Raw genomic sequence first — 12,503 nt, 5'->3', positions numbered from 1 at the left:
AATGTGGGACTTGGACTCTGTTCAACCTAATTAGTTTGTATCTACCCCAGCATTTAGTACAGTGTCTGGCACATAGTAAGCACTTAGCAAATACCCTAAAAGAAAAAAACCACTAATGCAAAATCATTTTATCCACTGTGGTGTCAGTCTCACAGGATATGCACACAGTAGCAATCCAACTTTAATCCAGTAATTTTAATAAAAATATTTAAAATAGGAAAAATATATTATTACCAAAGATCATTCAGTAATATTATAAAGTTAACCTTTATTTTTTTAAGCATACACAGTACTTTGGGCTACCATTATGGCTTTATTCATTTGTGCTTATTTTCAATAACTTGATCAGTCATTCATATTTATTGAGTGCCTATTGTGTGCACAGCACTGTACTAAGCACTTGGGAGAGTACAGCATAACAGTTGGTAGACTCAGTCCATGCCCACAGTGAGCATAAATTTTTTTTGATGGCATTTGTTAAGCATTGGCACTGTTCTAAATGCTGAAACATCCTTAATAGATCCAGTTTAAAGATAATAACTATGCTATTCCCCAAAACGAAAATTCCGACCACCCATGACACGTTAATCTTTCCCCACATACCTATATTGACATTAAAAGACACTGAAGGATACTTTCTCTACCCCCACATAGCCCATTGCTGGGTAGGGGCCTTCTCTATATGCTGCCAACTTGTACTTCCCAAGCGCTTAGTACAGTGCTCTGCACACAGTAAGCACTCAATAAATACGATTGAATGAATGAAAATAAATTACATTAATTCAAAAGAGATGGAAGTACAGGTATACACAAAGACCCAAAAGAGTTATGTTCCTTGAAAAAGTGGTTTCAGGAATGGCTGCATCTTGGGAAAGATTTTCCCACAGATTTACATTTTATAAATTAGAATCTATTCCAGAATCCCTGGAAAAATAATATGAAAATCCTCAACATGATATATATGTATATATACATACATATATATGAATACTGTGATATTAAATGTTGCTGAACTATTTTTAATCTATATTAAAGTAATTAAGGGATACTGTGATTAGTAACCTTTGCCAGAAACTAGAGCAGTAATAGCTTTTGAACTTCATTGAAGAACTTATCCACTTAGGTTAAACAACCGCCTTCTTCTTCTCATCATAGAGTACTTCCTTACAGGACAACTAACACTTCCTGCTGGGTAGATTCAACAAGCAGAGCCGTTGCAAGAATGGTTCGACTTGTTCAAGAAAATCACCATCATTTGTTGCCAACCCCACTATTAGTTCCTCCATCTCAACCATCTGTGGGATATAGGGGTTTAGAAATATTTGGACCCTGTAACCTCCCCTGTTACCCATAGTTCTCATGTGATGGTCATGGCTATTCCCCTCCCTGGAAACGGCCCTCACAACGAGTATCTTTGAAGCATCATACTACCACTTGCCCGATCTTGAATCCCGTTCTGAGAACACTGAGAAGCAGCGTAGCTCATTGGAAAGAGCACAGGTTTTGGAGTCAGAGGTCATGGGTTCGAATCCCGGCTCCTCCACATGTCTGATGTGTGACCTTGGGCAAGTCACTTAACTTCTCTAAGCCTCAGTTCCCTCATCTGTAAAATGGGGATTAAGACTGTGAGCCCCACGTGGGACAACTTGATCACCTTGTATCCCCACCCAGTGCTTAGAACAGTGCTCTGCACATAGTAAGCGCTTAACAAATGCCATCATCAACACTGTCACCTTTTAGACTGTGAGCCCACTGTTGGGTAGGGACTGTCTCTATATGTTGCCAATTTGTACTTCCCAAGCGCTTAGTACAGTGCTCTGCACACAGTAAGCGCTCAATAAATATGATTGATGATGATGATGATGAGCATTCTGTTCCTACTGAATTTTGTGATAAAAATAAGTAATCAAGCCCCATTTTGTTAAGTGCCAAACAAAGCTGCTAACATTAGCACCGTTAAACATCAAGGAGAAGATCTCTTAATTTCCTTTTTGTTTTGGTGTTTTCAAATTCCTATACAGTTCTCCAGGTATATCTATGTGGAGTTTCAGACATCCACCATGATTATGTGGTAGCTCTAAATCACAAAGCACCAGTAGGGATGGAGAGTGAAACAAATGAATCGCTCGATAGAGTAATAACAGCATTAATAATTTATTGAGCTTATTCGTGTATCTCCTTAAAGGGACCTAAGATTTTTTGCAAATCAAAACTCAAGGTATTTCCTGTATCTACCTTCTCATTTTGTTCTCCCAACAGCTGTGTAAGATAGAGAAAAGATAGCTGTACCTTTTTTACAGCTAAGAATATTGATTCCCTTCTAGACTGTAAGCTTCTTATGGACGTGTCTACTATTGTACTGTCCTAGCACTTAGTACAGTTCTCTGCACATGGTGAGCACTAAATATGACTGATTAATTGATTGATGGGGGAATTAAGTAAATTGACCAAGGATGTAAGACCAGTAATGTGTATAGCCATTTGGAACCTGGGCCCAAGGTTCTTGGCGTCTGGTTCAGCATTCTTTCTCCGACTGTTTCTTCCCTTGACACACAAATAAAATGTTGAACATTGATGAGTTGGTTTGGGCTACGAGGCAATATTCTGTATCGAAAAACAGGTGACAGACGAGGGTGGTAAAGGAGGATAGTGGGTGTGTACACCGGCACGCCACGTTAAACTAGCAAACATATTTAAAATATTATTACATGTCTTGACTTTGGCAACCATTCTCAGTAAGTGTTCATGAAAAGTCAGTGTCCAATCTAGTCATACCTAAACACAGCTGGGTGTAGTTCATGTTTCAGATGCTTTCTGCTGAGTGTATTTTCAGGTTTGGGGCACAAGACGTGTGAGACCGGTGAATGCTCCTGTCATTTTTTCTTCCGGGTTTAATTTATTATTCAATTTCATGATCCTTTACTTTTCAAAAATATGTTTCCTCCCTTTCATGCCTTGTGGTGGGGTGGAGCCGGGCTGCGGGCTAAGGAAAAGCAAACTCAGAAGAAGGCCTGAGGCCCTCACATATAAGCCCTATTGGATCCCAAGGAATTTTAAGATCAAAACCTTAGGTTAACACGGGTGTAGCTGCAATATATTAATGGCGACAAGATATGGGAAGACATTTCTGGTCCCCCAAGCAAAAAATAAATACATTTTTTCTATGATCTTAAAACAATACTTTGAATTGATACAGTAAATTGCTTACAATTTTTCCATATCTGTAATTTATTTTAAAGTCTGTCTCCTCTGACTAGGTTTTGAGTTCCTTAAGGACGAGGATCATGTCTAACAACTCTATTGCATTCAGTCAATCAATCAATCATATTTATTGACTCAACTGTGTGCAGAGCACTGTAATAAGCACTTAGGAGAGTACACTATATCAGAGTTGGTAGATGCCTTCCCTGCCCAAAATGAGCTTACGGTCTAGAGGGGGAGACAGCCATTAAAATAAATAAATTAAATTGTACTGTACTTTCCCAAGCGTGCAGTGCAGTGCCCTGCAAACAATGAGTGCTCAATAAATGCCATTGAATAGTCATAGAGCACTCATAATTTGATCATTTTTTTTGTTTCAAGAAAAATTAAGGTACAAAGGTATTTAGTGTAAGCCTAGTACAAATTAGATCATAGGTGTTGAATAAAGCTATTGCTTCTTAACCCAGTATCTATAACACTCGTTTCCATAGTAGTGTGGCTCAGTGGAAAGAGCACGGGCTTGGGAGGAAGAGGTCATGGGTTCAAATCCTGCCTCCGCCACTTGTCAGCTGTGTGACATTGGGCAAGGCACTTAACTTCTCTGTGCCTCAGTTCCCTCATCTGGAAAATGGGGACTGAGACTGTAAGTCCCACGTAGGACAACCTGATCACCCTGTATCCTCCCCAGTGCTTAGAACAGTGTGTTGCACATAGTAAGTGCTTAACAAATGCCATCATTACTATTATTATTGTTATAGTATTTCTAGTTTCTGGGTCTGTTTTAAATGAACCTACTTCCTCAAAATACCCACCTTTTCTAAGAAGAGACATATTAGAAGTCCTGAAAAGTCCTTTGTATTTCTTGCTTAACACTAATTTTGCAAAATTGAAAGTTTTGTTTTCCTTAGCAAATAAGCATCAATTTTCACTAAGAAGGAAGCTGTATTTTTAAAATCATTTCTTTGGAAATATGATATATGTTGAGAAAATTATGTTTTGTGGAGAAGGAAAAAAAATATTTTTAAAATTTCAAGCTTCCAAGTACAGCCTACCTATCCAAGCACAGAATTCAGTAAGGAACTCTTAGAATGCAAAGAAACAAGAAAACAGAAAGGAGTTCTCAGTGGAATCTTTTATCTTCTTCAGTCTGAGCAAAAGCAGCCCCTCCATTTGGCATCTCAGAGTAGCCTGGCCAGTTTAGCTGAGACAGTCATGGACTTCTGTTGCCTATTCCTGCCACTTTTAGAAAAATAAACAAAATGTCTCAAAATTGAGACTATCCATCATTAGCATCATCATCATCATCATCATCATCACTGGCATTTAATGAGCGCTTTCTGTGTTATCCAGGCTGACTGATCCACCAGCTCTACACTCATCCCCAGCGTGGCTCAGTGGAAAAGAGCACGGGCTTTGGAGTCAGAGGTTATGGGTTCAAATCCTGGCTCTGCCAACTGTCAGCTGTGTGACTTTGGGTAAGTCACTAAACTTCTCTGGGCCTCAGTTCCCTCATCTGTAAAATGGGGATGAAGACTGTGAGCCCCCCGTGGGACAACCTGATCACCTTGTAACCTCCCCAGTGCTTAGAACAGTGCTTTGCACATAGTAAGCGCTTAATAAATGCCATTATTATTATTATTGTTATTATTGTTATTATTATCCCCAGCATCTCTGGCCCCCTTTAAATGTTTGTCCAAACAGCATCAATACTTGCTCCATTTAGTTGCACAGGATTCTGAGGATTTGCCTCAGGATGCTGAGGGACTTCAACCCCAGACTTCCCCCTTTCCTTGTTCTCAAAGTAAAAGAGGTAAAAAAAAATATTTAAAATTTCAAGCTACCGAATACAGCCTAGCTATCCAAGCACAGAATTCAGTAAGGAACTCTTAGAATGCAAAGAAACAAGAATACAGAAAGGATGGAATGATGTCTGGGTTTGTAACACATAATTGGCCTACCCAGGGGAACACCTCTCAGGGTCACACCTGGAGAGTTTCCAGTACTCTACCAGTTTCGGCTATGGGAGGGAGAGTCAAGCAGAGGCCTATCCATTCCCTTCCTAGCTTGGGCAGTGGCTAACGAGTGGAAGGCAATCTGCTACAAGTCAAAACTCACCCGTGCTGGGCAGCAGTGGCAGGGGAGAGAGTCGAGGGCGGAGACTCAAGTTAACTGCGCGGAAGGAGGCAGTGGTAAACCACTTCTGTATTTTTACCAAGAAAACTCTATGGATACACTACCAAAACGATTGCAGATGGAGAGCGGAGCGTTCTGGGAGAGATGTGTCCATGGTGTCGCTATGGGTCGGAAACGACTCGACGGCCTAAGACAAGACAAGACCCAGGAGAAAAGATACCTTTTAATATCACAAGGTCAAGCATTACAAATTCACTTAAGATATATTGAATGGAAGCCCAATCTATGCCTGATTAAGTACCACTACTGGTGAAGACCCCGCCATCAGAGGATAGAATATCATATTTTTCAGCAGGGAACTTCCCCTTCCCTGCCTCCAGGACAGTCGCCATGGGAGTGTGGGAAAACTGTACAAAGACAGACAGTATGCCTGATTAGCTAAGTCGGTTGAATAAAGGTGGTGGAAAAAAACAATAAATACCCTGATTAATATCTCACAAACTAATTAGATAACATCTCTCATCATAGTAGCTAGGTACTTGCATAAATATATTGTATGCTGTTCCAACACACACAAAAAAGACAAGGAGGAATATCTGCCATTGATTTTAACCTTTTGGCTGCTTGGAGAGCAAATTTGGGGAAATACATTTGATTCAACGCAAGCTGGTGGAAGGCCAGTGGGCTGGGATGGATTTTCTGGTTCCTGAAAATCTTAAATGTCTGGGCTAAGTAAGAGCCGTAAGAACAAGGAATTCCATGGCCTGGGGCCCTCAGCTGGGTGTCTTCCTCCAATTCTTGAGAGTTCCTAAGCTGGACAGAGTCAGTTACTGAGAAACAGTTGAGGAAAGCAAATCCTACATGTGAAAGAAAATAGGTCGTACATCTATTTTTTAAAGACCCAGGTTTTGTGGTATGTAGAGTCCTAAAATTAAAATAAGAACCATATAATGGATGTTGGATTGAGTCAAGAATCAATGCATATCATTCAGTCAGTCAATCAATGTTATTTTTTGAGTGCTTTCAGAGTTAGCAGACATGTTCCCTGCTCACAACGAGTATAGATCAGAGTGTTGGAATGGAGAAAGATTGGAGAAGATTCTCTATACCTCAGTCTCTCTTGATGTAAAACTTGCTACCAACTAAGGTGGCCATATAGTCTGTCCCTCTGTTGGCCTGTCCCCTGCCTGGTATGATATGGCACTGAATGCCATTATGTCCAGTATTTTTATTTTAATCACTCAACCAACCGCCCTCTGCCTCTGTTCGTACTGACAGATTACCTGGCTCAGAAGTGGTGCCTGTGTTCAGAGGGAGCTGAAAGGAGGATTTAATGGCACTGGAGCAAAAGTGGGGGTCAATGAACACCCCCGGGGTAACACACTTTAAGTTTGGACAGACTTTCAGAAAATGTTGTTTGTGACATCATTACACTACACTACAGGCCCAGGAAACCACATGTGATGTCTCTAGTCAACCAACTAACAAGACAAATGAGTGTTAGCTCTGTCCTTGAACAAAGGCTAGTGGAGCCAGTTGAAGGTGTGGAACCATTTTTTTATGATATTTGTTCAGCGCTTACTATGTGTCAAACACTTTTCTAGGTGCTGGGGTAAAATAGAACTCAAAGGCTAATGCCCCAGCTTAGGATCTCAGGGAGAAAAGCTAGGTAAGGTCATGGGTTGGGCTGTGATGACTCAACACCCAGTAACAAATTCTCCATGCCACAAGTAGAAATGGAGAAGGTAGGAAGATGATGAGGTAGGTGGGTAGATGAAAAGCAGTGTGACTTAGTGGAAAGAGCAGAGGCCTAAGAGTCAAGGGACCTGACTCTTGCTTGCTTGCTTGCCACTTGCTTGCTTGCCACTTGCTTGCTGTTTAACCATAGGCAAGTGAGTCACTTAACTTCTGTGCCTCAGTTTCCTCATCTTTATAATGGGAATGAAATATATTTTCTCCTCCCACTTAGACTGTGAGCCCCATGTGGGACAGGGACTGTGTCTGACCTGATTATTTTGTATGTTACCCCTGTAGTTGGTACAGTTCTTGACACATACTAAGCATTTAACAAATGTTCTTATTATTACTAGTATTATTATTATTGGGAAAAGTGGCATGGGCACCACAATAGCCAACAGTGCTTGGCACACAGTAGGTGCTTAACAAATACCATTACCACCATTATTATTATTATTGGTCACAGCAAGGTGACCAATAATAATAATGGTAGCTAGTTGCTGGCAAGCAGACAGGGCAGCCTGAAAAAAATCCCTGTAGCACATATACCAGAGCTTCCTGTTCCTTGTCCTGGGCTATATAAAGAGGTAAACTGTATGCCTATTCAATCTTCATATTCAAACTTGTAAATATGTAATCCAATTCTCTGGAAAGTGAGATGCTTATTTACTCAAATGTTATTCTCGTTTCGTAGGGTTAAAATGCCCAAACTGAATTACAACGTTTAAACACTTGGATTTTTATTTTCTCTGAAAAGGTAGATTTAATTATAGAGTATTATCTTTAATAGTACCAAAGTATTGTCAAAAGTAACCAGGGAGATTTTTAAATTCAGCATCACACTGTCTTCCATATTTTGTGCACAAAGTCGAAATGGAAATCACAAGAAGAGGGGGTTTTTTTTAGTTCTCTTTTTGCTTTGCAATAAATACCAGCTGGAGTTTTGTGTTCCGTGATTAATAAACCTGGCACAAGGTCAGATTAACCAGAAAGCTTTCCATTCTGCTACTGTCCTCAAACTAAATATCCTTTTGGAAAGTGTAAATAAGGAGGCAGAAGGAACTAACATTTTTCCTGATGTCATTCAAATGCCATTTCCCACACCATCACGTGCATGGTCATAAATTTAGCTGCCTCAGTAACCCAATAATCTCACTTGAAACACCTAGACTCTGCAACTGAAGACTCAAGATCTGTCATCTTCCAAAGAAAGACAATAGTTGAGAGATCTGCTCTGTAAGGACTTTCTTTTACAGATTAAATTTCCTATTATTGACCGGGGTCTGATGACTATCGAATGAAACTCTGATTCATGATTCCTGGGTTTTAGTCCCACCTTCACCATTGATATATATTGGGTGACTCTGTCCTAGTCATGCCCTGTAGATTCATCACCTGTAAAATGCTAACCAAAGTACTCTTTTGGTTATGACATTGCATAATTAGTTGTTAGAGAATATTTGCATGTTATGTATTCTAACCATCTTACATTACTACTATGGGTAAAAACATATATTTACTTAGGGTTCAACCCAGATATCTTCTAAATATACTCTTCTCTTGACATTTATTCCTTTTTTCCCTTTGTAGTTCCTTAAACCCTCGTCATCATCTACCATTGTCTTTATCCCTATTTTCCATTTCTTTTTCATTTTATCCTCCCTTTATTCCAAATCTTGTTCATTTTCTCTTTCGCAGTTGTATTTCGCATATTTCCTGTCACCATAATAAAATAGGAAATAAGGAGAGAGAGGATAATAATAAAATAACAATAATAATTGTGGGTTTTAACTACTTACATATGCAGATCAGCACAATCTCTATCTCACACAAGGCTCTCAGTCTAAGGGGAAGGGAGAAAAGGTCGGGACTGAGACATAGAAAAGTTAAGTGATTTGCAAGGTTGCGCTGCAGATAAGTGGGTCCCAGTCTCCTAACTCCCAGGCCCCAGTTATTTTTCCACTAAACCACATTACTTATGAAGTATTCATCTTATTAAAATGTAATTTCTGTGGTCTGACAAAGACCTTGAGATTAAGGATTATGGAAAAATAAGGATTCTATTTATGCATACAGTTGTAACATAAAAAATCTTGAGTAAAACAACCAAAACAGTTTATTTACACCTAATCTATCATGGACAATAAAATAACTTGAGACTATTCTTTGTGTTCCTACAAATTCATGGATTGATGCCAATTCTCTATTTCAATTCCTGAGAGAGCAACAACTAACCATCAGGAGCTGAGAAAAAAGGAAGGAAAGAAAGAAGGAAAGAAAGAAGGAAACAAGGAAAGAAGGAAACAAGGAATGATGAAAGAAAGAAAGAAGGAAACAAAGAAAGAGAAAGAGAGAGAGAGAAAGAAAGAAAAAGAAAGAAAGAAAGAAAGAAAGAAAGAAAGAAAGAAAGAAAGAAAGAAAGAAAGAAAGAAAGAAAGGAAGAAAGGAAGAAAGAAAGAAAAAGAAAGAAAGAAAGGACGGAGGAAAGAAAGAACAGAGGAAAGAAAGAAAGAAGGAAAGAAAGAAAGAAGGAAGGAAAGAAAGAAGGAAGGAAAAAAGATAAAGGAAGAAAGAAGGAAAGAAAGAAAGAAAAGAAGATTCCCCTCTTCCTTTTCTCCATATTTCACTTGCAGAAGGCCTTTGGGGAGAAGCCTTTGGCCTCTGTAGAGAAGAAAGTTGGGCTTTCTAGCCAGGAAAATGAATAGTGTACAAATATTCATTTATACTGGCCACATACCTCTGACATAACTACCTGAATGGAAGATAAGTAGCAGATGAGTTGGGTCTAGATTTAGAGGTCAGCTCATCAAATTTCTCAAATTATTGGAGAAACATCAAAAATGCAAAGCTATATTTATTAATACATGAAAATTTTCTTAGTTAATACCCTAGTTGACTACAGAGATATTCTTTACAGGGGTGGTTCAATCCGATTTTTCAAAGAAATACCCTGAACTCTGTTTTCTCATGTTTCAAATTACCTTGAGTTAATTTCACTGGAAAAAATAACTTGGCTTGAACCTAATTTTTGCCAACAATAAAATTTACTTTTCATACTAGCTTGTAACTGGCCCAAACACCATTTACATCTCACCTTCAAAAAGTATGGGCATTAATAAAGACTGGCCTGAAAACCTGCCAATGGGTTAAGGAAAACATTTTCTTTGAAATCATGGGGAAAAGCAATCCTTCGATAATAATAATAATAATTGTGATACTTGTTAAGCACTTACTATCCCACCCGGCCCCGACAATGGGGAGCAAATTCTCCCTTAACCCCAGGACTCTAGAAACTTTTCAAATATTCTGAACCTCTTTGCTGACCTCTTTTGCTAAAATTGTTCAGAAAATTTCAGGATAATTGGAAATGATCAATCAATCAATTGTACTTTTTGAGCGCTTACTGTGCGCAGAGCACTGGACTATGCGCTTGGGAGAGTACAGTGCAACAGAGTTGGTAGATGTTTTCCCTGCCCACAAGGAGTTTGCAGTCAATAGGAGTAGGACTGGACTGCTATGTAACTAAATGTACTCAATATAAAAGCTGAAAAAAGGCACCCTGAACAGAATTTTTAGTCACATAATCGGAAGCTCTACTAAAATCACCAACCAAAGAATTTGAATCCACTGGAATGTGTGTGCTAATTCTCTTGTATTCTACTCTCCCAAGCACTTAGAACAGTGCTCTGCAAATAGGAAGCACTCAACAAATACCATCTATTCACTGATTGGTTCGACAAATAAAAATCAATACAAATATGATTGCAGTTACAGTTTATACAGCAACAGCAGTAGCATCTTATACATTTTTTTAAATGCTATTTGCATTTGATTTTAAGAATTTGGTAAAATGATCAATTCCAGGATGAAGAGATATGGCATTTTCCAGTTTGGAGTTTGTTCAAATAGAGTAGGGTAACTTTCCAGGACGGCATCCATATATATGCAAGGTGGATGCAAGATTTAGAGGGGAGGAGCTTGGGTCTATTCAAAAGAACGCATTAGATCAAAGAGTATATAAATTGCTTACAAGCTTGAACTGCCTTAAACCTAGTAATGCCTGTTGCCTATTTTGTGACCAGAGGGTGGAACTTTAACTGAGTGTTGAAACAAGTCAAACAGTAACCCTGCTGCCTTAATTTAGAGTCTTCCCACAATACAGGCACATTATACATACATGCACAAACCACTCTCTGAAAGGGCAGGTGAAGTCTTTGAACTCTCAGAAAGGGAAACTCTTTGGATTAGTTCATCATCATTTTGGAATCTGTTCAGAAGGTTCTCACAAAACCACATAAATCTCAGTTATAAGAGTAATTTTTTCCAGCCAAACCCTCCTGTAAATCACTGGCAGATAAGTGTTGTTACTCTGGAAACTTTCTTGTGGCCACAATCATTATCCTGGGCATGACGTTATTTTCTCTTTTGGTGACAAAAATAACTTTCTTCAGGAGCCTCTGCTCTGTATACTATACTTCATTTCATTGGCTGGATCTCAATCCACAGAACCATGTGAAGATGAAAGCCAGCTTTGTGCAAACAAAATTGGAAAGATAGAAGCAGTATGGTTTAGTGGATGGAGCAAGGGCCTTGGAGTCGGAAGGATTTCCATTCTAATCCCACTCCACCATTTGTCTGCTGTGTGATCCTGGACAAGTCACTTAATTTCTCCCTCTCTCCATTACCTCATCTGTAAAATAGGGATTAAGACTGTGAACCCCATGTGGGACCTGGACTGTGTACAACCTGACTAGTTTTTATCTACCCCAGGGCTTAGTACAGTGTGTGGCACATAGTAAGCGCTTAACAAATGCCATTTTTTTTAAAAAAAGCAAACAAGGTAATCAGAGAGCTTATTTTTTTCCCTAGGAGAGCATTGCCTGTGCCTTGAGTGGAATTGTTAATTCTTGATCAAAGAAGGATCTCTATTGATAATTGCTTGGCACCTTCCTCTTGGATTCTAAGTCCCGTGTGGGACAGGGACTGTGTCTGATCTGATCCCTTGTATTTATCCCAGAGCTTAACAGAGATCTTGGCACGTGCTATGCACTTAATAAATACCTCAGTTATTAACTAATGGAAAGAGTTATCCACACGGTGTTTCAAAATCAGATCTTTAGTACCTAAAAACATCAAACGAACCACTGCCCTAAGGAAAAGAGGTAGAGGATTTTCTTCCTCAGTCCCACAAAACTATAACCTAAACAGCTATCTTGAAGATTTAAGCATTTGTGAGTGGATTACCTACTTGGAGGATTATCGGTAACAGCTTGGGGTTTTTTCTGTGTGTTTTTTTTAAGAACACTTGTTGTGAATTTACCACCTCTCTGACTTCTCCCACGCTGTCGTTTTTCAAACTGCAACAGTGGCTCTGTTGAGGCTCTAGTTCTAGTGACTCAGGGCCACCTTACCTCATTACTAAAATAACTCTC

The 12,503-nt window shown here is 39.2% G+C and overlaps 1 non-coding gene across 1 annotated transcript; it reads left to right on the top strand.

Annotated features, from left to right (window-relative positions):
• Positions 1 to 5,168: 5,168 nt before the first annotated feature.
• LOC119924803 lies at positions 5,169 to 5,306 on the top strand. The gene has a single exon (XR_005449495.1). It is a non-coding gene; the product is annotated as a small nucleolar RNA SNORA7 (small nucleolar RNA).
• Positions 5,307 to 12,503: the final 7,197 nt, after the last annotated feature.

Source organism: Tachyglossus aculeatus, chromosome 2, assembly GCF_015852505.1.
Source record: "Tachyglossus aculeatus isolate mTacAcu1 chromosome 2, mTacAcu1.pri, whole genome shotgun sequence".
Taxonomy (NCBI): Eukaryota; Metazoa; Chordata; class Mammalia; order Monotremata; family Tachyglossidae; genus Tachyglossus; species Tachyglossus aculeatus.
Note: the sequence above shows the minus strand (reverse complement) of the source record. Positions and strands in the feature narration are given on the sequence as shown.